Source organism: Triticum dicoccoides, chromosome 2B (assembly GCF_002162155.2).
Source record: "Triticum dicoccoides isolate Atlit2015 ecotype Zavitan chromosome 2B, WEW_v2.0, whole genome shotgun sequence".
NCBI lineage: Eukaryota > Viridiplantae > Streptophyta > Magnoliopsida > Poales > Poaceae > Triticum > Triticum dicoccoides.
In genome coordinates this window covers 585,443,962-585,453,173 of record NC_041383.1, presented here as the reverse complement: position 1 = coordinate 585,453,173, position 9,212 = coordinate 585,443,962, and the positions used below count along the sequence as shown (strand labels likewise).

Here is a 9,212-nt window from a genome sequence, read left to right as displayed (position 1 = left end):
CGGTTCCATAAGTCATGCAAGCGATGGAATTGCGCGGGATATTCAGCCCTACACCATATTCAGTAGGGGAAAAATACATTGTGTTCGAACAAGGCAGCCCTTGAACATGGTCTAATTCAAACACGATACATACTACACGCGCGCAATTCTGCCGCGTGAATCGAAATTGATATTTCCTGGGCGCGTACACACGTTCGCTCGCGTGTTTCTTTCCGCATTTTAGTATATATAGGGTCTGTTCGGGGATCCACCGGCTCCTCAAAATGCGCGGAGCTGGGGAGTACCGTTTCGGCCGCTCTGGATTTTCTAGCCGCAGCTCCGTCCGCTCCGGGAGCGGGGGCGCGGAGCGGAGGGCCTCCGAACGGCCCCATAGTAACATAATAAGGCGCCTCCTTATCCCTAGCGTTAAAGGTTCCCAAACTCGTTGCGTTTCTTTCCGCATATAACATATGGGGCCTCCTTACAGTTAAAGGTTACCAAACTAGCTTTGTTCCTAACTTCGTATATAAGGGCAGCAATGTCGACGGGGAAATGCACCACACACTCTCCTTGACGGTTTCACCAGTCCCTCCCTCTCCAATCTCCATTCTCCACCCGCGAAGCAATCCTACTTCCGTGCTCATGGCCTCCGCTGGCGCTGACGAGTGCAGCAATGCCATGACGAGCGGCGGCTCCACCTACCGCCACGACGACCGCACGGGCTCTGAGTCCGGCGATGCGGGCAGCCGTCCGTCGCCCCAGCACAAGCGTCCACGCGGCCCCGGCGATCTCCTCTTCGGACGCGTCCCGTTCGTCGCCGCCGGCTCTGCAGGTCCGTCGTCGTCTCCTCAACGCCATCACCAACGCTACACTAGGCAGCACTACGATCCGGCGGCAACGACATGGAAGCCCCAGCCTGTTGTTGAGAGCCCGGTGTTCAAGAACACAACGGTGGTAAATATGATGAGGTTGATGAACTACGAGGTGGGGTCCGGCTCTGGCCTCGGCAAGCACGGCCAGGGCATCACATCTCCTGTGAAGGTGGTGAAGCGGCCAGAGAGCGCTGGTTTCGGCACGGTCGGCGCTGAGGGAGAAGGATCACACGACAACGGACTTCCCAACAAGGACCAGGAAACCTTGCCGACCAAATGGAGAGCTGACCAGTGCGCGGACGAAATCTCTCAAGTGGTCTACGACGACTGGGAGAAGGGCGACGCCGATGGATCCCGGCAGCAAGGCCGGGAGTTCTGCGAGAAAATCCTCGCTGAAGTGCGGGAGCTGCAAGATGGTGCCCTGGACGACGGCGAGCATATGGTGGTGGACGTGGCGGAGGTGATCATCAAGGTCGTGACGCTGGTGCACGAGAAAAGTGCATCGGGAGAGCTGACGGCGGGCGGCCTCATCTTGGAGTTTACAAGGCTGAAGAAGAAGTTCCCGGAGGAGTACCAGACGTACTGCCTCGCGAACACGGCGGGCGAGCTCGTGGCGCCGCTCGTTGGCCGGGTGCTCCAAAGGTGGCAGCCTCTTTGGGACCCGGCCATGTGGCTGGACGTGTTCGTCCACCTGAAGAATTCACTGGACGATGGGTCGGCCATGTCGCCGTACGCGGAGCTCGTCTACGACACGGTGGTTCCGTCTGTCCAGGCATCGGAGTTCAAGGCCACGGACTCCGAGCGGATGCGCCGCTTCCTGGCGCAGTGGAAGGACACGCTGCCTCCTCCCGCCGTGCAGCGCATCCTTGTAGAGGTCGTCATGCCGGAGCTGACCGCCGAAGTGGAGTCATGGGACCCACGGGATGCCTGGCAGGCCGACTGCTGTCACCTCCTGCTTCGCCCGTGGATGCCGCTCGCCGGTCCACTGCTGGAGAGCCTGTGCGTCACCGTGAGAAGCAAGCTCGAGAAGGCGCTGCGGGAATGGGACGACGCCGGCCACGCCTTGCTCTCCAAGTCCAACCTTAACCTGGTGGCGCCGTGGAAGGCCATGTTCGGCCCGGTGAGCTGGGAGGAGTTCGTCGACGGGATCGGCGTCGTGCGGCACCTGGAGCAGCGCCTGAAGAGCCTCCGGGTCACGCCGCCGAAGCAGCATGACGACGCGTTCTTGGAGGTGATCATGAAGTGGGCGCCGCTCGTGCGGGCGGAGGACATGGTGCGGCTCCTGGAGGCCGAGTTCTTCGGCAGGTGGCGGCACGCGCTCCGTCACTGGCTGCTGGCCGCGAAACCCGCCACCAGAGAGGCCGTCGAGTGGTGCAACGGGTGGGGGCGCGCCTTCACGCCGGAGCTGCTCGAAGATGAGCGCGTGCATGCCCGCCTCGAGGCTAGCATAGATATGGTCAACCGTGCGGCGCAGGGGCTGGAGATTTAGCGGCGCTTCTGAACTTCGAATTCTTTTTATGATTATACACGTGTGTGTGGGTATGTCATTTCTTGAGAGAAAATAGAAACATTATTTGAGAGACTGAGACACCTTGTTTACTGCAACTCTGCAACTAATGTATGCATGTGTGGCCAAATACAAAACGCATATTTTCTCTGTCAAACTGCAATCTCAAGTTTGAGTACAGATTGTTCCTGTGCAAAGTTTTCTTCGTTAGGCATGAATTGCTACAATCTCAGAGCTTCTTACATACACAATTCACAAGAAAATATAAGCCACCAAACAATGCAATGAACTCCTTCCAGAGCAGAGTCATAGACAAAAGATAGCAGAAAACAAAACATCGGCGCAGACTCCTTAAGTAGCAGTTCCGAATCACATCCACATCCAGATCACTGCTATCCCCACACCCAAGAATATTTACATTACATGATTCTCAAAAATGTATGTTACTCAAGATTAATAAAAACTTCTAAAGATAATAACAAGGACATTCTTCAGAACCGTTAACATTAGATAACAATCAATTAGATTTCTAGTTTAGCGATCGAACAGACAACCAGAGGTCTTATGTAATGGTTCTTTTATCAATTTCAAACTGTGGAGGGGGAGGGGGGATAATTTGGAGATTTTTCATGTCTTTGAATTCCTTGCAACATCATTGTACTGGTGTTTCAAGACGAAGAACTGATACAGCTGTAGGAGATGATTAGCGCCACAGAAGGTCATAAGCCCCTCCATATTAATAAATTGGAGGGCCGAGAAACTTGTTGAGTTAAGCAGATGTTCACTTTTTCATCATGGATTTCCAGTGGGTGAATTTTGCATAATTCTGAACTTCGAATTCTTTTTATGATTATTGATTGTCAATGTATGCATGTGTGGTCAAATGCAAAATAAATAGTCCCTCCGATCCCTAATATAATACCTTTTAGCTTTTTCATGTATTTAGACACATTTTAGTATGTATGTTCACTTATTTTAGTACTCCATCCGTCAGAAAAAGCTTGTTCCAAGCTTGTCTTTCAAATGGATGTATCTAGCACTAACTTTGTGCTAGATACATCCATTTGTGGGCCAAACTTTTTCGGACGGAGGGAGTATGTATTTAGTCAATATTTTGAAATAACTAAAAGGTCTTATATTAGGGAACGGAGGGAGTATTTTTTTTCTGTCAAACTGCAATCTCAAATTTGAGTACACATTGTTCTTATGCAAAGTTTTTTTCATTACTAGGCATGTATTGCTCAAATCTCAAAGCATGCTTACATAATTCAGAAGAAAATGTATGTGCTAAACAATGCAATGAACTCCGGAGCGAGACTTAATCGACAAAAAATAGCATCAAACACAAGTTAGTTTAGGACATTCTTATTCGTGCCGCAAATGAGGGCTGCAAACCCTTTTGGCCAATACTATGATCCCAATTCACAACTCTAAAGTAAGACCATTGTCATTCTGAATTCATATCCACATCTAGATCACTACCATACCAGCACTCAAGAATATTAATATTACATGATTCTCAAAATTATATACTGGTATTACATGTAAGTGTGGAGTACTCGACTTCATAATCATTAATCTATGCAAACAAGATTAATCTCATGCTCATGACCTATTTGGACCCAAACCAGTTCGCTGATTCTCTGAAATAGATGAACAAGCTGGAGCATTCTCTATGTAACAAGTTCAAAGAAAGACTAGTCATGGTCAAATAGGTCCGCACAGAAAACGACAGGGCAAACACAACAAGAGATGTAAATGCAACATAGCATCGGTTCCTCTGAGGTACATTGCTGGATGTCTGGTAAACCCTACTATACTTCGAAGTTTTATGAAATAATAACAGCTGTAGGAGAGGATTAACACCGCAGAAACCCTCCATTTTAATAATTTGGAGGGCTCAGAAACTTGCCGAGTAAAGCAGATGTTCACAAATTATTCTTTGTTCATCGATTTCCCATGTCTGAATCTTTTAGAAGCCTCGCGGGTTCCTAGCATCTCATGGTAAGATGCTGAAGATAAGGGAATTTTTTGGCTTCAGTTTCCTCTCCCATTGTTCCCAACACATCATGTTTGTGAACTTCAGTATCTCTCCAACATACGAAAGACTCTGTTGTGATGAATCCACATCCACTAGCCAGTGTCACCATATCTGTAAAACAACGCATTAATCTCACATTCTCTGCCTGTGAGTGATGGATCGAAAGATGTTCAAAATAAAGTAATTGACCAAGAGAAGTCAGTTCATTACAATCCTCACAAGCATTCGTTAGTAAAAAGGAAGCTAAGCATGCAATGATTCCAATGTAATAAGGAAACCCGAGGGCAGCAAGACCAATGATAACTAGTTACTCGTGATCACATGATGTTTGAGGATATCTAACATAGCAAAGATGCCCCATCAGCATATATGGAGTATTTACCTTTGATCTTATGAGCTCGATTTTCTTTTACCTTTGATCTGTATGCTATCTTCTATAAGTATTTGCACTCAAGTAATATTCTCAATTCCTGACACGCGCAACTCACCTCTAAGCTTGACAAAGTCAGCAGTCCCGCAACTACCTGAATCACTACCAACCTTGATCATGCGCATTCTGGCCTTCGAATTCCACATGGCATGCAGAAATTCAAGCTATCCACGTATTGTTCAAGATGCAATATATTAGTGAGGAACAACCTGTGAGCTGATTCGCTAAAACAGTTGGGACATCTGACCTTCATCATATGCAACTTGAAGAGGGGACTTAGCTATGCCAGTGGTAGACACTTGATTTTGGTGTTCTCAGGAATCAAGATGAAGTACGTAGATGTATCAGTTCACCAGTAGAGTATTGCTGGCCGTATGTGTTTCTATTACTCTAACCGGGAGTACCGAAAGACACAAATGACTTGAACAGATTATTATGGACTAATATCATTTCCTTCAACCTATTAAGTAAAATAAATTAATCCTCGTATTCAGTTAACTAAACAAACCAACAAGGTCTGCAGGCAAGAGAGATGGGATTCTTTAATATTGGATTTGGGATGCACAAAACCGTACAGGTTCACTGTAATGAGCCTACCTTGGAGCTAATGATACATATCAAGCATCTCCATCTACCTTGCACGACATTGTAATTTCCTCTATTCTAGCATACTCTTTGGTTGACACATATCTGCAAGTGATAATGCATGGCATAGTTGTCGTAAGAGGTACTAGGGTACCCTCTGAAGATTCTTAAAATAGCATAAACACCCAAAACAGGAATATCATTAGAGCATGTCCTCGTTACCTAACATTAAAACAGCATAACCACCACAAAAAGAGCATGATTAGAATTGATTATCATTACCAAACATTAAACAAATTAAAACAGTAGAAACCTATAAATTGAAGAAAATATGGTTAGATGGAGTTGTCATAACCTAACAAGAAGATGGGAAAGCTTGAATTTGTAAAGCTACATAATACGATGCGCATGGCTAACACAAGTAAATTTGCCATTCAGTTTTAACCATAGGATGTGAACCTATGTAGCAACAACAAAAATGCCAACTAATTCCTGGGTTGAAGAATGGATAGAACCAATATTATCAGAAGGTATCAATTTCAGTGAAGGGGAGCCTTGGCGCAGTGGTAAAGCTGCTGCCTTGTGACCATGAGGTCATGGGTTCAAGTCCTGGAAACAACCTCTTACAGAAATGTAGGGAAAGGCTGCGTACTATAGACCCAAAGTGGTCGGACCCTTCCCTGGACCCTGCGCAAGCGGGAGCTACATGCACCAGGTTGCCCTTTTTTTTTTATCAATTTCAGTGGTGCTCATAATTACTATTAGTGAGGACACAATATTAAATTAAGTTCATGAACCACTAATTAGTAGTAGTGCTTATACTTACGAGAAATTATGCAGAAGCACTAAAAATGTATTCAACTTTTGAAGACCTTGACATGGTATAGCATTGTATAAATTGGTACGGATGGCCGCATAGTCGTGTGGTTACTTCTAGTTGAATTCTATAACGTATCAAATATAAGATAATCTTTAGAACTATCTTGTATGTTTTTGTGTCTGTTTGTAGATCACATAATGTGTATTGCCCATGTGCCCGAACATGAATCAGAAACATGGTGAAATGACATGCTTCCGAGACAGCAGAACTTCTTATCAAGTAGAAGACCTTATATTCAGAAGCTATGATAATTAATGGACCACCATTAGAATTGTATATCTTGATGATTTTATGATCAATATGTAGAAACACTATTCTGAGTAATAGTCGATGCAAACCAACTATCATCAGATGCCTAGACAAAGCCTCTCATGTGTGTGCCATCTATTTCAGTATTCTGTTTCATCGGTTTCTTGCCAGAAGTGTTTTAGCATCCTGGGATAGGTTCAATCAAGCAACATAGACATAGTTCGGCTTAATTAATATATCAAGATCCAAGAATGATTTATCCTCGGGAAGATATCCAGTGCCCAGTGGAAACCACCCTCTCCATGAAAACTCCATGATTTATAAGTAATAACCTCCTCATACATGCATAGTTTAGAAGTTTTTAGTACTTCTACACATGATTTCGAGAGTTTTCATGAGAAGTTGGTTTTTACCAGATATTTATAAAGCTTTTATCTATAGGATGATAGGGATAAGCCCTTGCGGAAATAAATAGTAGCAACTTAACAATACCTTTCCTCAAAATGGCGGACCTCTGAAAACTCTTGACAAGGTTATCAGAGTAGATGCAAGCAATATCTTCAGCACCATCTTGTGTCGTGTAGTTTTACGCACACCATCTGGCCCAACTATACAGCTAGTTCATCTCAGGTCCTCCAGCGAAATGACATGCTTCCAAGACAGCAGAACCTCTTATCAACTAGAAGACCTTATATTCAAAAGCTATGAAAATAATGGACCCCCATTAGAATAGTATATCTTGATGATTTTATAACCAATATGTAGAAACACTATTTTGAGTAATAGTCGATCCAAGCCAACTATCATCAGATGCTGGTTAAAACAACATAAACCCTCAAAACAAGAATATCATTACAGCATATCCCCATTACCTAACATTAAAACAACATAACACCCACAAAAATAGCATGATTAGCATTGATTATCATTACCAAACATTAATTAAACAATAGAAACATATAAACAGAAGAAAATATGGTTAGACGGACTTGTCATAACCTAACACGAAGATATTAAAGCTTGAATTTGTAAAGCTACATAGGACGATGTGCATGGCTAAGATAAGTAAATTTTGAGGCCATTCAGTTATAACTATAGGCTCAGGATGTGAACCTATTTAACAACAGTAAAGATGCCAACTAATTCACTTGGTTGAAGAATGGATAGAACTAATATATGGAATATATTATCAAAAGGTAACCATTTCCGTGGTGCTCATAATCACTATTAGTGAGGACACATTAAATTCAACGTTCATGAACCCTCTAATAGGTAGTAGCGCTTATACTTATGAGAAATTGTGCATAAGCACTCAAAATGTATTCAACTTTTCAAAACCTTGACATGGTATCATTATATAGATTAGTTTGGATGGCCGCGTAGTCACTATAACATATCAATATAAGGTGACCTTAAGGATTATAATGTATGTTTTTGTGTCTATTTGTTGATCGCATAATGTGTATTGCCGATGTGCCCGAACATGAAGCAGAAACATGGCATGCTTCGAAGACAACATAATCTCTTATCAACTAAAGGCCTTATATTCAAAAGCTATGAAAATTAATGGAACACCATTAGAATAGTATATCTTGATCATTTTGTGACTGTAGAAACACTATTCTGATTAATAGTCGATTCAAATCAACTACCATCAGATGCTGGTCAAAGCTTCTCATGTGTGTGTGTGCATCTACTTCAGTATTGTGTTTTGTCGGTTTCTTGCCATAAGTGTTTAGCATCCTGATCGGATAGGTTCAATCAATGCACGCATAGTTCAGCTTAATCAATATATCAAGAATGATTTATCCCCGCGAAGATATCCAGTGCCCGGTGGAAACTACCCTCTCCATAAGTTTACAACTAGTAACCTCCTCATACATGCATTTTTAGAAGTTTTTAGTACTTCTACACGTGATTCCGAGAGTTCTCATGAGAGGTGGTCTTCACCAGATATTCAGCTTTTATCCATAGGATGATTGGGATAAGCCCTTACGGAAATAAATAGTAACTTAACAATACCTTTCCTCAAGATGGCGACCTCTAAAAACTCTTGACAAGGCCATCAGAGTAGTTGCAAGCAATATCTTCAGGACTGCGTTCTTTGTCTTGCACCGTCTAGTCTTACACACACCATCTGGCCCAACTACGCAGTTAGGTCATCTCAGGTCCTCCAGCGAACTACTACAAGACATCAAATTGCGGTAGGCCAAGACCCACATCTTATTTCAGGCTCGGAGTTGGCGTTCCTCTGATCCTATCATTGTACATGTGCTAAACTAGAGTCGTAGTCTTGCCCGCACGACGACATGCACAACAGGATCGGCACCGTAGCAGCTGGCTTCGTCAGATCATAGCAAGATATATAATCACCTGCCTGCCTGCCTGCCTCTTGTAGTATCTCCCCCTTCCCCGAAGCCGTCATTTCATCAAACAGCTGGTCTGCGCCAACGGGTTGACCCCCTCACGCCCCTTCCCGTTGCTACTTCAGAGCCGCAGCCCGCCGCAACGCTCAATGGCCTTGCGATCTTGAGGTCGAGGCGATGGGGGGAAGGAGGGGAACAGCGAGCTGACCATGCGCTTCGACTTGCCGGCGCCGGTGGCTGCGAGCTGACCATGCGCGAGCCGTGTGCCTGGCAAGTGGCGACGGCTCGAGGACGATTTGTTGG

The 9,212-nt window shown here is 44.5% G+C and overlaps 1 pseudogene; it reads left to right on the top strand.

Moving 5' to 3' along the window:
* Positions 1–621: 621 nt before the first annotated feature.
* Positions 622–1,937, top strand: LOC119361025 (annotated as a pseudogene).
* The last annotated feature ends 7,275 nt before the right edge of the window (positions 1,938–9,212 follow it).